This window comes from Hemitrygon akajei, unplaced genomic scaffold (assembly GCF_048418815.1).
Source record: "Hemitrygon akajei unplaced genomic scaffold, sHemAka1.3 Scf000196, whole genome shotgun sequence".
In the NCBI taxonomy this organism is placed as follows: domain Eukaryota; kingdom Metazoa; phylum Chordata; class Chondrichthyes; order Myliobatiformes; family Dasyatidae; genus Hemitrygon; species Hemitrygon akajei.
In genome coordinates this window covers 277,505-294,371 of record NW_027332081.1, presented here as the reverse complement: position 1 = coordinate 294,371, position 16,867 = coordinate 277,505, and the positions used below count along the sequence as shown (strand labels likewise).

The 16,867-nt window shown below is 45.8% G+C and overlaps 1 protein-coding gene across 6 annotated transcripts in view; it reads right to left on the bottom strand.

Annotated features, from left to right (window-relative positions):
* LOC140724354 (NACHT, LRR and PYD domains-containing protein 3-like) overlaps nt 1-16,867 on the bottom strand; it is a 67,331-nt gene that overhangs the window by 25,468 nt on the left and 24,996 nt on the right. For all 6 annotated transcript variants that reach the window (XR_012098106.1, XR_012098107.1, XM_073038805.1 and 3 more), the window contains exon 2: nt 9,440-9,733. The gene's annotated coding sequence lies outside the window, so the exon portion shown is untranslated. The remainder of the gene's footprint in view (nt 1-9,439; nt 9,734-16,867) is intronic.

The following is a 16,867-nucleotide window of genomic DNA, read 5'->3' as shown; positions in this document are numbered from 1 at the left end:
CTTTCACCTTCCTCACTTCTTGCATAAACTCCAGCCACTGCTGCTCTGCCGTTATTCACGCTAGTGTCCCTTTCCAGTCAACCTTGACCAGATCCTCTCTCATGTCACTGTAATTTATTTTACTCCACTGAAATACCGACACATCAGATTTAGGCTTTCCTTTCTTAAATTTCACAGTGAACTCAGTCATGTTGTGATGATGGCCTCGTAAGGGTTCCTTCACCTCAATCTCTCTAATCACCTCTGGTTCATTACACAATACCCAATCCAGTACAGCCGATGCCCCAGTGGGCTCAACAACAAGCTGTTCTAAAAAGCCATCTCGTAGACATTCTACAAATTCTCTCTCTTGAGAACCAGTGCCAACCTGATTTTCCCAATCCACTCACATGTTTAACTCCCAACAATTATCATAACACTGCCCTTCTGGGAAGCCTTTTCTATTTCCTATTGAAATTTGTAGTCCGTATCACCGCAGCTGTTAGGAGGCCTGTATATATCTGCCATCAGGGTCCTTTTACCCCTGCGATTTATTAGGCCAACCTATAAAGATTCTGCACTTTCCGATCCTATGTCACCTCCTTCTAATGATTTAATATAATTTATTACCAATAAAGCCACACCAACCCCTCTGCCTACCTGCCTATCCTTCCGATACCCCGTGTATCCTTGGACGTTCAGCTCCCAGAGGCATGCATCTTTAGCAATGTCTCAGTGATGGCCACAATATCATACCTGCTAATCTGTAGCTCTACGACAAGATCATCCACTGTATTCCTTATGCTGCGTGCATTTAAGAATAACACCTTAAGTCCAGTATTTGTTAATTTTTTCTTTGACTGCACTGCAACTTGATTGCACCACAACTCATCCCAATGTCTGCAATTTGCCCCATCGCCTGCCTGTCCTTCCTGACATTTTTACTGCTCACTATCTCAGATTTATTTTCCCCCTTCTCTGCTCAATCATTCCGGTTCCCATCCTCCTGCCATTTCCATCTGCTTCTTGTTCTTGAGCCCGGTGTGAATCCACCTCGCCAGCTCCCCGTGAATCCCACGTGACTGAACCTTCCCAATCTGCTGCCATGCGGGATCTTGTTACAGATTTGTTTACCAAAGTTCAGATGAACAACATCACTGCCCAACTTCACCCAACTCTCTAGTTAACTCTTAAATAATCTCCAAAATACTTGACAGATGTGATGTTCTATTGGGCAGTGTTGACTGTGATTTCCCCATAACCAACGCCCAACCGCCCAAGACTTCAGCATCACTGCAGACTGAGAAAATTCCGATCCCAGCTGTCGAATTACCAACCTGGACTGAAGTCCGTATACTGCCGGTTCCATATCCTCAGAGTCACCAGCCCAATATCATCACCCATACAAAGACGCTTTGGTGCCGGCAATTTGCCGTGGTGTTCCTGCCATTTCCGCTTCGCAAACTCAGGTGGAATTGGAACCTAATGACCCTCTGCTGTGGCCGGTGCTCAGGCTGGTTCCCCGGTCTGTATAGAGGATGCGGATACACTTCAGCCTGACCCCAGCAGCTAAACCGAGCACATTTGATCACAATCTTCCTGCTGTGTGGGATATTGCCCAGCAGAGCGGGCTGCCATTTTTCCTGCAGTGTAGCAGGAACGAAATGGAAAATTATAAAATAGAAAATGCTGGGAACTCAGTACATCAGACTACATCTCTGAAAAGAGAAATGGTGGAATACCCAGTTCCAGAACTGAGACTGTCCAAGATGCTGCCGATCTGCTGTGCGTTTCCAGTATTTTCCCCTCCTCACTTTAAATTTCCTGCAACTGTAGTATTTCTCCTTTATTTTAATGCACAGATAGTTACCGATTGCCACCCCACCCCAAACAATTTATTAGTTCTGTGTTCATTCTGACCCTGGTGTAATACATCCCATTCAGCCAATGCTCACAGCATCCTTTCCTCCCACTATCACTCTGTTACATTTGCTCCAGAGGCCACTGTCTCTACACTGAGAGGCGGTGACCACAGAGCGATAAAAACTGCAACACTTGCTGCAGCTCTGACGGGCCGTTACCCTGGAAACAGAGGAAGTGGTTCACCGAAAATAACCGAGAAAGGAAATAATAAACTCAACATCAGATCCTATGAGTTCCATTATGATGAAGATTAACACTGCAACCATTTTGTAATGGTGAACCTAAAATTTAAATGGTTGCTTTTTCTCTGCCACGTGATGTGTCCAACTAAACCTCTGGTGTTTCTATTATTTTCACACACAAAAAAAAGGCAAAACAAAACTTCACAATGAGGACAAAGTTTAGAAGAAAGATTGCTGAAAGATATCATTGCGGCAATGGGACACAGTCTGAAACGGGGTTGAACAAGATGTTTGATATATATCATTGAGATGGTGGGATACAGGCTGGACACAGGTTGAACAAGTTGGTTGATATATATTACTGAGGTGGTGGGATACAGGCTGGACACAGGTTGAACAAGTTGGTTGATATATATTACTGAGGTGGTGGCATACGGACTGGACAGAGGTTGAACAAGATGGTTGATATATATCACTGAGGTGATGGGATACATACTGGACAGAAGTTGAACAAGATGGTTGATATATATCCTTGAGGTGGTGGGATACAGACTGGATATAGGGTGAATATAGGTTGAAGGAGGAATGGGCAGAAAAATGGCAGATGGAGTTTAATGCGTACAGGTGTGAGGTGTTGCACTTCGGAAGGTCAAACGAAGGTAGAACATACAAGGTAAATGGTAGGGCACTGAGGAGTGCAGTAGAACAGAGGGATCTGGGAGTACAGATACATAATTCCCTTAAAGTGGTGTCACAAGTAGATAGGGTTGTAATGAGGGCTTTTGGTATATTGGCCTTATTTTACAAAGAATTGAGTATAAAAGTTGGAATGTAATCGTGAGGTTGTATAAGACATTGGTGAGACCGAATTTGGTGTATTGTGTGCAGTTTTTGTCACCGAATTACAGGAAGGATATTAATAAGGTTGAAAGAGTGCAGAGATTGTTTACGAGGATGTTGCCGGGACTTGGGAAACTGAGTTATAGAGAAAGGTCGAATAGGTTAGGACTTTATTCCCTGGAGCGTAGGAAAATGAGGGGTGATTTGATAGAGGTTATAAAATTATGATGGGTATAGATAGAGTGAATGCAAGCAGGCTGTTTCCACTGAGGCTAGGGGAGAAGAAAAACAGAGGACATGGGTTAAGGGTGAAAGGGGAAAAGTTTAAAGGGAACATTATGAGGGGCTTCTTCATGCAGAGAGCAGTGGGAATGTGGAATGAACTGCCAGATGAAGTGGTGAATGTGGGCTCACTTTTGACATTTAAGAAAAACTTGGTTGAGAGGGACTTCGGGCAATATGGCCCAGGTGCGGGTCAGTGGGACTAGGCAGAAAAATGGTTCGGCACAGCCAAGAAGGGCAAAAATGCCTGTTTCTGTGCTGTAATGTTCTATGGTTCTATGGAATGCATGCAGGTATTTGCCCCTTAGTTTTGGTAAGGTCATGAATTTAGGGTGACAAGTGAAATATTTAAGGGGAATCTGAGCGGGAACTATTTCACTCAGAGGGAAGGGCGAATGTGGAAGCAGCTCCCAGCGGAACTGGTAGATGCGGGTTCAATTGCAGTGTCTAAGAGAAGTTTGCGTGGGTACATCGTTGAGAGAAGTATTGAGGCTGCAGTTTGTGTGCAGGGGATGAGTTCAGGCAGAGAATGTGACGGACTAGATGGGCTGAAAGGACTGTTTCTGCGCGGTAGGGGAATCACTCTTAACTAAGCGTTCTACGGGTCCGTTTCCCAGAAAACACAACTCATTCCAAGGTAATGTTTTTTTTAAAAACTACAAACGCAAGAAACATTTTCAAGCTAATGAACCTAAAATAACCGGAAAAGAAAATAACAAACAACATCACATGCTGTGAGCTTCATTGTGACAAATATTAATGCTGTAACCATTTTGTAACGGTGAAACTAAAAACTGTAATGGCTACTTTTACCCTTTAAGACCATAGATATAGGAGGAGAATTAGGCCATTTGGACCACGAGTTTGCTCCGCCATTTTATCGTGACTGATACATTTTTCTTCTGCCCCAATCTTCTGGCTTTCCCCAATCTTCTGTCTTACCCCATTACCTCTACTTTAAATCTACATAAAAAAAAGACCTCCGCAGCTGCCTGCGGCAAGGAAATCCACAGATTCACCACTCTGATTAAAGAGATTCCAGCTCATCTCCGTTCTAAAATGGCGCACCTCTATTCTGAAGCTGTGACCTCTGGTCTTAGACTCTTCCACCAGAGGAAGCACCCTTTCCACATCCGCTCTATCAAGGCTTTTCACCATTTGATATGATCCATGAGGGCACCGCTCAGTCTTCTGAATTGCAGTGATTAATTGACCCAGAGTCATCAAACGTTCTGTATCTGACAAGCCGCTGAATCCTGAACCATTTTCGTGAACTTCCTTTGAACCATCACCTGTTTCAGCACATCGGATCTAAGATACGCGGTCCAGAACTGTTCACAATATTCTACGTGAGGCCTCACCGGTGCTTTATGAAATCTCAACATTACATTATTGCTTTTATATTCTAGTCCTCTTGAAATGAATGTTAACATTGTATTTGCCTTCCTGACCACAGACCCAATCTGCAAATTAACCTTTATGGAATCCTGTACAATATCTCCCAAGTCCCTTTGTGTCTCAGTTATTTGTATTTTCTGTCCATTAAAAAAATAGTAAACCATTTCATTTCTTCTACCAAAGTAAATGCCCAAACCCTTCCCGAAACTTTATTTCATTTGCCACATCTTTGCGTGTCCTCCTAATCTGTCCTAAATCCTTCTCCAGAAAACTACCTGCCCTTCCGCCATCCTTCATATCCTCTGCAATCATTGCAACAACCATCAATTCCAGCATCCAAATCATCGACATATAAGGTAAAAAAATGGGTCCCGTCACAGACCCCTGTGGAACCTCTAGTCACCGGCAGCCGAACAGTAATGGCTCACTTTATTCCCACTCTTTGTCTCCTGCCTACCAACTACTGCTCTGTACATGCTGGAATCTTCTCTGTCATACCCTAGGATCATAGCTTGTAACTCTTACCTTACCAGGTGCTGCATTAAGTTAAACCTCGTCGTTCTAGCTAACAAAAACTGATTCCTGGAAATCTCAATGAGATAGGAGGTGCAAGATAATACTTCACAATGAAGTCAAATGTTACAGGAAACTTTATTGATGTATTGTATATCATCGAGGTGGGTTCACACGGGCTGGAGAGAGGTTGCACAAGATGTGAGTGAATGAGATGGAACCATGTGGGTGCGGGATCAAGGACAGTCACTGGTGGTCATTCAGCAATACACGGGGACTGAATAATACGATAGAAAAATATCCTAAAATGACAAACCTAGATCAAACAACAATAAATTTGGCTTAGGCACATTGCCCCTCCCCAAACCTTATCAAAGCACCATAGAAAGTATCCCATCCGGATACATAACGCCTTCATAAGGCTACCGCTCTACCCTTGACTGCAAGGAACTGCAGAAAACTGTGGGCACCGCTGAGGACATGACAGAAACCAGACTCCCCTCCCTGGACTGTGACTGCACTTCCCATTGCATCAGTAAAGCAGGCAGCATCAAAGATCCTCATAACCCTCGCTATTCCCTCTTATCAGACGGGTCGAAGATTTAAAATGACATTGAAAACACAGAGCACCAGGCTCCAGGAAATATTCCAGGCTGCTGTTGTAAGCACATTGAATGTTCCCCATGTGATAAGTTGGACTCTTGACCTCACAGTCTAACTCGATGTACACTGTACACTTTTGAGCTGCCCGGATAACTGGAAAAGGCTTATTTCTCGCATTTAATGGGGTTATACAACTAGAAACATTGGCTGTGCTTCAGCAGGTTGGAACAGTGGCATGGATTCAACAAAAATAAACACAATGATGACCACCCAAAACGAGAGGCCGTGAGAGATCTGGATCTCACTGCCTTGTCTGAACGGGCGAAAGATGTATCTACTCAGACTGATGGAGCAGTGTCCCGAAGGTGCGATTACCCGGTTTAACCTTCTCTGTCTGCAAGAACACAACAGGTGGAAGGGCTGCTTCCCGCGCCCTGGAATGATGAAAACAATTGTAGACACAGGCTATCGATCCAGGTGAAGTTTGGACCCGATACGGGGCTGGGTGACGAAGGTAAAGTTCCCGGGATAAACCTCAATGGATGAGTGCAGTCTTGGTATCATCACCCCATCACAGGACCAGGGCAAGAGGGGCTGAGTGGCAGCTCATCTCAGGATGTTCGGTGTGAAAGTCCCACAACCCGGACCGACCCAGCAGGTTCTGTCCAGGAAACGGTGGGAGTCCGGCTGTTCAGGGAAGTAACAGAGAATCACTGCCCAACATCGCTCGGGACCGGCCTCAGTTCTCACCTACGGAATCCCATTGATCTCGCCCCATAGAGAATGATCTCTTCCCCGGCTCCCCGCCCCAGGGGGTGTGGTCACTCTCCTGATCCCACACACGATCCGCCACATCCATCCACAAGAAATCACTGTCCAACAGACAATTCAGACCCAAAAATCAATCGTGCATTCAAGCCACTTCTATGTGAACAGACACTAATTTCTATCACATTCCCCTGGGTTCAATGGTCAGGAACACTGAAACATCAAGTGAGAAACAGCAGGCGGATTCAGCTACTCAAACCATCAACAAGATGGCGGCTGCTCTCCCATCTCAGCCACGTTTCATCCCAATCCTCATCTCCTTGATCCCTTCGGTCTCCACACATCTGCTGACCTCTGTCACTATTTCCACCTTTCCACCTCTCACTCCCCAGCTCTTGCCCCATCCCCACCCCTCACCTCTTTTCTCTGACTATTTCCCGTCCACTCTCAGTCCAGAGGGAGGGTCTTGGCCCGAAATGTTGACGGTCCATTTCCCTCCACAGATGCTGCCCGACCCACTGAGTTCCTCCGGCAGTTTGTTCTTTGGTTTGTATAACCTGTGTTAGTATGGGGAGTGGGATTTTACACCATATTCCAGGTACAATCTCAACAAAGCCCAAATAATTGTTAAAGTAATTCTCAGTCTTATACCAATGAGTCTTACCATCAATACAATGTACTTTTGACTTCCTTCCCTGCCCACTACACCTCAGTCCCTCTCCACACACATACCCAGTGTTTCTGTTTCTCCTACAGAAATGGGTAATCTCACATTTCCCACATTGGACCAGCTGACCTGTTGTTCCCACTCACTCCTTTTGCCTCTGTTACACTGAAATCTCTCGACAAGAGACACAGAACAAAGAACAGTACAGCACAGGAACAGGCCCTTCGACCCATAGTGTTGTGCTCAACCAATTAAATTTGTTATCAGAATGTTAACGAATAAAATCCCCTCTGCTTACAAAATGTCCATATTCCTCTATTTTCCTCACATTCGTGGCCTATTGAAATGTCTCTGGAAAGTCCCCAATGTGTCTGATCTACCACCACCCCAGGCAGCACGTTCCAGCGACCCGGCACTCTCTGTGTAATAAACACTTGCCCTCTCACATCTCCTTTAAAATTCCCCCTCTCACCTTAAATGCATGGCCTCTGGTATTAGACATTCCTACCATAGTAAAAATACATTTTCTATCTACTCTACCTATGTCTCTCATAATCTTATAAATGTCTATCCAGTCTCACCCCAGCCTGCAGGGCTCCACAGAAAACAACCCGAGCAGTTCAACCTCCTGTTACAGCTCATGCCCTCTAATCCAGGCAATTTCCTTGTAAACCTCTTCTGCACCCTCTCCAAAGCCCTGACATCGTTCCTGGAATGAGGCGACCAGAACTGTATGAAATACTCCAGAAGTGGTCTGACTAGAGTTTTAAAAAGCTGCAACACAACTTCCCGATTTTTGAACTCAATGCCTCGAATAATAAAGTTGAGGATACTGTTTGCCTTTGTAACCACCCTATCAATCTGTGTAGTCACTTTCTGAGAGTGATGGATTCCAAGATCCCTGTGCTCATCGACACTGCTAAGGGTCTTACATTTACATTTGACCTACCGAGGTGCCAAGATGATCATCACTAATAAAATCTCACTGAGCTTTTCGAATCACATTGAATTTATTTCCAGGTGAGCAAGTACGGGAAGGTACAGGTACAGAGAAACACTGACTTGTGGCAGCATCACAGGCAAGTACGTTCAGATAACACATGGAACACAAATTATACAATCCTGTATCAGTAACAATATGGAAATATCGGTTTTATGTCATTAACGATATAGAAATACACATTTTGTATCGACAGCACACTTGGAATTGTTGAATTTGCCCCCTCAGCCCACTTGCTGCCAGTTTGTGAAAAACTGGGCTCCAAGCACCAGTCCCTACAACACACACTGGGACATCCTGAAGGCCCACGAAGGTCTGGTTATTCCTTCTATTTAAACACACAAACAGGAAAAGGAGCAGGCCACCTGGCCCCTCTAAACTGTCCGGTCATTCAACAAGACGCTGGGCCGGTGCATCTTTACCCCGCCAACACCACTCTTGCCCCCTACTTTCCCCAGACTATTGGCCCCACTTGCTGGTCAACAGTCTGCCCGTGTTTGCTTCCCTATGTGGTGAATCTCTCTGCTCGCCACCACCATGGGTTCAGAAATTTCCACAGATGAGCCCCTCCTGTCCACTCCCTCTCCCAGCATCTTTATCCTGATAATAAAATCCTTCCGTCTTCTGCCAGGATCCCTGCCCGGCGGACCGGCATCAAGTTGATGAATGAGCGGTCACCTTTTACCTCTCAGCGATACATCAGACTCCGGCCACAGGAGACGCTTCACAAATGCCCCCAGCTTCCCTCAGAGGCAAATGGAAATAAATCACAAAGCAGGTCATTTACTTTGTTTGTTCCGCTTTGAACAGGAGATCGGACTGGAGGTAACACCCTCTTCGTCGGTCCGCTTGCGCTGTTGGGTGGAACCAGTGACTGACATCTCTTCACATCAATGAGAATTAACATGACTAATTAACTCTGCTGCCTGGCCTGCAGAGTTCCTCCAGCATTTTGTGTGTGTTGCTCGGATTCCCAGCATCTATCTGCTGATTTTATCTTGTTTCTGAGAGATCGGTGGCGGGTCACTGTCCAGTGGGATATTTCACATGTCACTACCGGGGTGAAAGATGCCTTCTGCTCCCACTTAGTAGAAACCACCCTGGAGAGTATTTGTGGTTGACGGCAATGGCATCATTTCTCTTAAGCCATTTGGACAGTAGTTGACTCGTTAACATGAACATGTCAGGACTCCCTTCTCCCACTGAATTCACTCCTGACCCCGATCAAAGCCGAGTCTCGCTGTAAACGCTGAATAGTTGTGCAGAATCATAGACAACACTTACCTCTGATGTTGTAACCGGACGGCGTTCAGTGTGGTCCCGGGAAATCACAGTCTGACTTCCCGGGTGACCGACAATGTTCCTGCACCGGTGTGCTCACCCTGTACGGAGAGTTGAGTCTGAGCTGCTGCTCCCGAGGCCACTTGGCTGTGATGTGTCCGTCGCTCATTACAGATGGACAGGGCCGGGTGAGCCGGGGTAGAGCGGGACTGCCGCAGTCCGGGTCACACTAACTCTCACCGGCTCAGGACGGGTCTGTCAGCGGGAGGAGGCGGGAGTGGGATCACTGTAGCAACCCTAAAGAGGAAAACAAACAGGCTGCGTTAACCTTTCTGTCCGGATTTCCATGTGGATCTCTCCTTTTCTTTCACCGCAACCAGTGGGGCGGAGTTTCTCTGTTTAACTCAGCCAGTCCCAGGCTGCGGAGTTGATCCAGTCCGGGTTCTGGGAGGGTCTGAGCTCCGCCCTCTGTGTAAGAAAGACTGCCTGGCGTGGATAGAGTTTCAGCTCAAACGTCCCTCACCTGTTCAGGTACAGGGAGCCGCATTTCTGCTGAAATTAAACCAAACACGTTTGACTATATATTTCCACTAACTAGAAAAAAAACTGGGAGAGATCATTGCATTTCCATCCGGACAACTGCTGTCACAAGAACCCTCCTCGCCCCCGGTTAACAGCGAGTTTCATTTCACAAGCGGAGGTTGTTGATCGACACCCCGCCGGAAATACTTGTTAAATTTATTTCTTTTAAAAGTCATTTATTCCAAATGGCCTGAAGTTTTACCGAGGGAGTAATGCACTCACTGAAAGTTGTCACATTCGTTAAAATGGCCGACAGAGAGGGAATGACTCACTGATTGAAATGAGTATGGGAGGAGGGAGAATTGTGTGCCGATTAAAAGTGGAAGCCTGACTCCTCTCTATCCCCTGACCTAACCCTCACTATCCTCATCCCTCTACCCCATCTACCCTCATGATTTTGTAGACCTCCATCAAATCTCCCCCAAATCTTCTGCGTTTCCAAGGAACAAAGTCGTAACCTATTCAATCTTCCCTTATAACTCAGGTCCTCCAATCACAGCAACATCCTTGTCGTTGTACTCTGTCAAACTTATTTACATCTTTCCTATTTAGGTGACGTAAACTGCACACAATACTCCAAATTAGGTTACGTCCCTGCAATTTCTGAATCCACCTCCATCGGGGTCCGAGGACTGAATTTCTCAGTCGCTGGGGATTAAAACACTCGAAGTTGCCCAATTTGCCCATAACACTTACTCATCCGTAATTTGTATAAAATCCATGGCCTCACTTCAATAGAGCCTTTTCCCAAGTGAACACAGAAGCAAAAACCAGACGATAATCCAGACAATCAATTGTGTCTGCTGAAATCCTTTTGCTTTTAAAACATCTGTATAATCCCTCACCTTGTCTGCTAGGACAACCTTATGCCACCCTATAGCCTTCCGGGTTTCTTTCCTCACTGTTACCTTGCATTTCCATATAACCATATAACAATTACAGCACAGAAACAGGCCATCTTGGCCCTTCTGGTCCGTGCTGAACACTTGCGCTCACCTAATCCCACCGACCCGCACTCAGCCCATAACCCTCCATTCCTTTCCTGTCTATATACCTATCCAGTTTTGCTTTAAATTACAACACCGAACCTGCCTCTACCACTTCTACTGGAAGCTCATTCCACACAGCTACCACTCTGAGTAAAGAAATTCCCCCTAATGTTACCCTTAAACTTTTGCCCCCTAAGTCTCAACTCATGTCCTCTTGTTTGATTCTCCACTACTCTCAATGGAAAAAACCTATCCACGTCAACTTCAACTCTATCTATCCCCCTCATGATTTTAAATACCTCTATCAAGTCCCCCCTCAACCTTCTACGCCTCAAAGAATAAAGACCTAACTTGTTCAATCTTTCCCTCTAACTTAGGTGCTGAAACCGAGGTAACGTTCTAGTAAATCTTCTCTGTACTCTCTCCATTTTTTGACATCTTTCCTATAATTCAGTGACCAGAACTGTACACAATACTCCTAATTTGGCCGAACCAATGCCTTGTACAATTTTAACATTACATCCCAATTCCTGTACTGAATGCTCTGATTTATAAAGGGCAGTATACCAAAAGCTTTCTTCACCACCCTATCGACATGAGATTCCACCTTCAAGGAACTATGCACCATTATTCCTAGATCACTCTGTTCTACTGCATTCTTCAATGCCCTACCATTTACCATGCATGTCTTATTTGGATTTTTCCTACCAAAATGTAGCACCTCACACTTATCAGCATTAAACTCCATCTACCATCACTCAGCCCACTCTTCTAACTGGCCTAAATCTCTCTGCAAGCTTTGAAAACCTACTTCATTATCCACAACACCACCTACCTTAGTATCATCTGCATACTTACTAATTCAATTTACCACCCCATCATCCAGATCATTAATGTATATGACAAACAACATTGGACACAGTACCAGTGATGGGTAAATTAATGGAAAGTATTCTTAGAGATGGTATATATAATTATCTGGATAGACAGGGTCTGATTAGGAATAGTCAACATGGATTTGTGCGTGGAAGGTCATGTTTGACAAATCTTACTGCATTTTTTGAAGAAGTTACGAGGAAAGTTGACAAGGGTAAAGCAGTGGATGTTATCTATATGGACTTCAGTAAGGCCTTTGATCTCTGTGGCACACCACTAGTCACCAGGGTCCAACCTGACACTACTCTGTGGCATCTTCCATCCAGCCACTGTAGAATCCATTTTACTACTTCAATATTAATACCTAATGATTGAACCTTGTTAACTAACCTTCAAAGGCCTTACTGAAGTCCATATAGATAAATCTCAACCCTGGGTCCAGTCCTATCCTTTTCCATAATTATATTGAAACTAATGGCATTGTGATCACTGGACCCAAAGTGCTCCCCAACACACACCTCCGTCACCTGACCTATTTCATTCCCTAACAGAAGATCCAACACTGGCCCTTCTCTAGTTGGTACCTCTATGTATTGCTGCAAAAAACTATCCTGCACATATTTTACAAACTCCAAACCATCCATCCCTTTTACAGTATGGGCTCCCCAGTCTATGTGTGGAAAATTAAAATCTCCCACAATCACAACCCTGAGCTTACTACAAATATCTGCTATCTCCTTGAAAATTTACTCCTCCAATACTCGCTCCCCATTAGGTGGTCTATAATACACCCCTATAAGTGTTACTACACCTTTCCCTTTCCTCAATTCCACCCAAATAGTCTCCCTAGATGAGCCCTCTAATCTATCCTGTCAGAGCACCGCTGTAATTTTTTCTCTGACAAGCAACGCAACACCTCCCCCTCTTGTCCCTCCGATTCTATCACACCTGAAACAACAAAATCCAGGAATATTTAGTTGCCAATCACACCCGTCCTGCAACCATGTTTCACTAATAGCTACAACATCATATTTCCAGATATCAATCCATGCTCTAAGCTCATCCACCTTTCTTACAATGCTCCTAGCATTAAAATAAATGCATTTAAGAAATTCTCCACCTCTTCCTCTCTGTTTATCTCTAACAGTATACAGAACTTTACTGTCTTCTTTTTCTTCCTTCCCCCATACATCTGTTTCTACACTCTGGTTCCCCTCCCGCCTAATATCTAGTTTGAATTCACTGGAGCCTCTCTAGCAAACCTGCCTAAAAGAATATTTGTCCCCCTCCAGTTCAGATGTAAACCGTCCCACCGGAACAGGTCCCACCTTTCCTGGAAAACTGCCCAATTGTCTGTAAATCTGAAGCTCTCCCTCCTCTACCATGTCTTCAGCCACGTGTTGATCTGCATTATCTTACTATTTCTGAGCCCACCTGCATGTGGCACTCTAGCAATCCAGAGATCGCTATCCTGGAGGTCCTGTACTTTAACTTGCCACCTAGCTCCCTAAACTCACCTTTCAGGTCCTCCTCATTCTTCCTACCCACATCATTGGTCCCTACATGGACCACGACATCCGGTTGCTCACCCTCCCTCTTGAGAATACTGAGAACTCAATCCGAGATATCGCGGACCCTGGCACCAGGGAGGCAACAGACCATCCGGGATTCTCGATCTATTCCGCAGAACCTCCTATCTGTCCCCTTAACTATCGAATCCTCTATCACTACTGCTCTCCTCTTTTCCCTCCTTCCCTTCTGAGCTGAGGGTCCAGTCTCGGTGCCAGAGACGCAACCACTGCAACTTGTCCCTGGTAGGTTGTCCCCACCAACAGTATCCAAAATGGTATACTTATTGTTGATGGGAACGGCCACAGGTGTGCTCTGCTCTTCCTGTCTATTCCCTTTCCCTCTCCTGACAGTCATCCCAACTACCTGTCTCCTGACTCCTACGGGTGACTATCTCCCTGAAACCCCTCTCTATTTCTGCCTCTGCCTCCCGAATGATCCGAAGTTCATCCAGCTCCAGCTCCAGTTCCCTAACACGGTTTGTCAGGAGCTGCAGCTGGATGCACCTTTTGCAGGTGTAGTCATCAGGGACAGCTGTGCTCGCCCTGACTTCCAACATACTGCAAACAGAGCGCTCAACTGCCCTAACTGCTGCCTCCATTACCAACTCCTAAGCTAATTAGATTAATTAAAGGAGCTTACCCGACCTTACCTCACCTGGAGTGAAGCTCGGACTCAGCCTCTGCTCACTATTTAAATTCTCCCACTGCCTCACAGGCCGACTTTCACTCACTTGCGCAGTTGTGCCCCGTTCAAACCTCGCCTCTGCCTGTTCTCGCTGAAGCCTGATTTCCTCGACTTCATAAGTACCTGAATTTTTTCCCTACCTGCCTACACCTGTTATACATCTATTTTTTTCTTCTATAGCAGAACCTCAATACCACGGAGCAGAGCCATCGTTCTCCATACTTCCTTTGAATCTGATGGCATTGTGATCACTGGATGCAAACAGTTTCCCCACACAGACATCTGTTACATCTGTCATGTCTCAGTCCCTAATTTGTGATCAAGTATCACATTTGAGTCTTTAGGACTTCAGTGTACTGATTAATTTCTCCGGTCTACCCATAAAGCCTCACTAGATGAGTTCTCCCATCTGTCCTTATTGCACACTGCTGTGACAGTTTTCCTGAGTAATGAAACCACCCTTGCCCCTTTAATCCCTCACGCTCTGTCCTGTCCAAAACAACAGAACACCAGAATATTGAGCTGCCAGTTCTCTGCAAGCCAGTCTCAATAATGGGGACAATATCTTAATGCCATGTGTTGATCCGTGACCGAAGCTCATCTGCCTTTCCTTCAATACTTGTTGCATTGAAATATACGCAGCTCAGAACATTAATCACACCATGGTTAACCTTCGATTCCTGACTTTGTCTGAGGTCTTAACAATATCTGTTTGGGAAACTTGGATAGGTGCATGGATGGGAGGGGTGGAGGGCAGGTCAAAAGGTCAAGTCGTATTAACAGTTCGAAAGGGAGACCGGGAAGTGTGCACAGTAAAACTCCCGCTGTGGGAAAGGGAGAAGAGGAATCATTCACAGTAAAGTAGCCGGTGTGGGGTATGGAGATTGGGAATGGTGGGCGATACGATCCAAAGACCGGGAATTGTTTGCAGAGAAATTCTCGTGTGGAATTGGAGACCAGGAAATGTGTGTGGTAAACACCCCCTCTGTGGAATATCAAGACCGGGAACAACAACCTCATGGTGGAGTTGTTCAGTGACTTGTGATCAGCCATGACGAACATCCTTGCCATTGTGGATGAGTAAATATTTAATCCAATAATTCTGACCTCCCTCACTCATCCTTGCCTCCTCACCAATGCTCTAAACCCTGTTCTCTTCTCTATCCCTCTCCCTCACTCTTCCCAACTAGCACCACACTATTCACTACCCGTCAACCTCACACTCCTTTCTCATCATCACGCAGGTCCTCACCCTCCTACCCCACACCTTCATTCCTTCTGCCTCAATCCTATTTCCCTCACTGCTCTGCCACTGATGTCATTCTCACTCGCCCATCATTCTTCGCCACCCAACTCGGTCACTCTTCCTCCTCACTGTACATCTCATCCCTCCCTCCTCACCACCCATCTCATCCCTCTCTCCTTGCTAACCTACTTGCCCCTCTTGCTCACCCATTCCTCGCAGCCTCCTGCACACCCCTCCTTCGACATCCCACTCACTCAACCCTTCCTCGACACTATTTATTCTACCTTCCCCACTTATTCTCCCTAACCCTATCTCCTTCTCCCTGTCACTCCCTCACTCTCCCCACCATTTATCCTTCGGCGCTCTTGCTCCTCTCTTTCTCTGCCTCTTTTCCTTCACCCTCTCTCCTATTCCACTCCCCTCTCTATGCCTCCCATTACCCTCTCATAATCCATCCATCCCTCTCACTCCCTTTCTCTCAGCCTCTCAGTCACTCTCCACACACTTTCCCCTTCTTTATTCCTCCCTCTCTCTGACCCTCTCCCCATCTGTCCCCCTCTCCTCTTTCTAGACCTCTCTCACCCTGCTTTTCCTCTCCCCACCTCACTCCCCCTTTGTCTCTCTCCCGTTCTTTTCTTCCCCATGTATCACTCTTACTCCCCCTCTCTCTGACCCTCCCTCTCCCTCCCCTCACTCTTGCCCTCTCCCCTCATTCCCCATCTCTCACTCCCACTCTCCCCACTCTCTCTACTTCCTCTACTTCCCCCTCTCCACTTTCCACACACTCACCCTGCCCTTCCCCTGACCCTGCTCACCCCAACACTCCCCTCCTTACCCTCAGTCACTCACCCTGACATCAACAGCAATTAAAAGTTTAGTGGGTCCATACCCTAGGGCATATATGTCAAACTCAAGGCCCGCGGGCCAAATCCGGCCCACGTTGGAATTATTTTTGGCCCGCGAGATAATATCTAATTACTATTAAAGCTGGCCCCAGTAATCGAAGCGCCTATGGCGTATGATATGGCTAATGCTGAGTTTATTCAGGTACCAGGTTTCCAGGGTTTTTAGTGTTTATTCGGCAGTCTTCTTCATAAGAAACGGAATTTGTAAAGTGAAACACTTTGTAGTTATAGCAGAGACTGAGACACATGAGAGCAGGCTGAAAAAACGGAGACAACGAAAGCTGCGTTCGGAGAGTCAGCGGGAGACACTCATGGAGTGAGTACTGTTTCAGATCCACTCCATAACCTTTACCTTTTCTAACCTTTGATCACCCTTATTCAACTTATTGTTACCTACACCAAAAGATTTTTGCTACTTTCTCGGGCTTATCGTTAAGAATTTATTGTGAATTTTTGAAGATATGCAAACAGAAATGGCTCTTAGATCCAAAGGACGAGAACCGGGGCGTAACCCGAATGGTAATGGAAAGAAGCAAGCTCAACCGCAACGCACTGAGTTAACTTATGAACTGTTTAT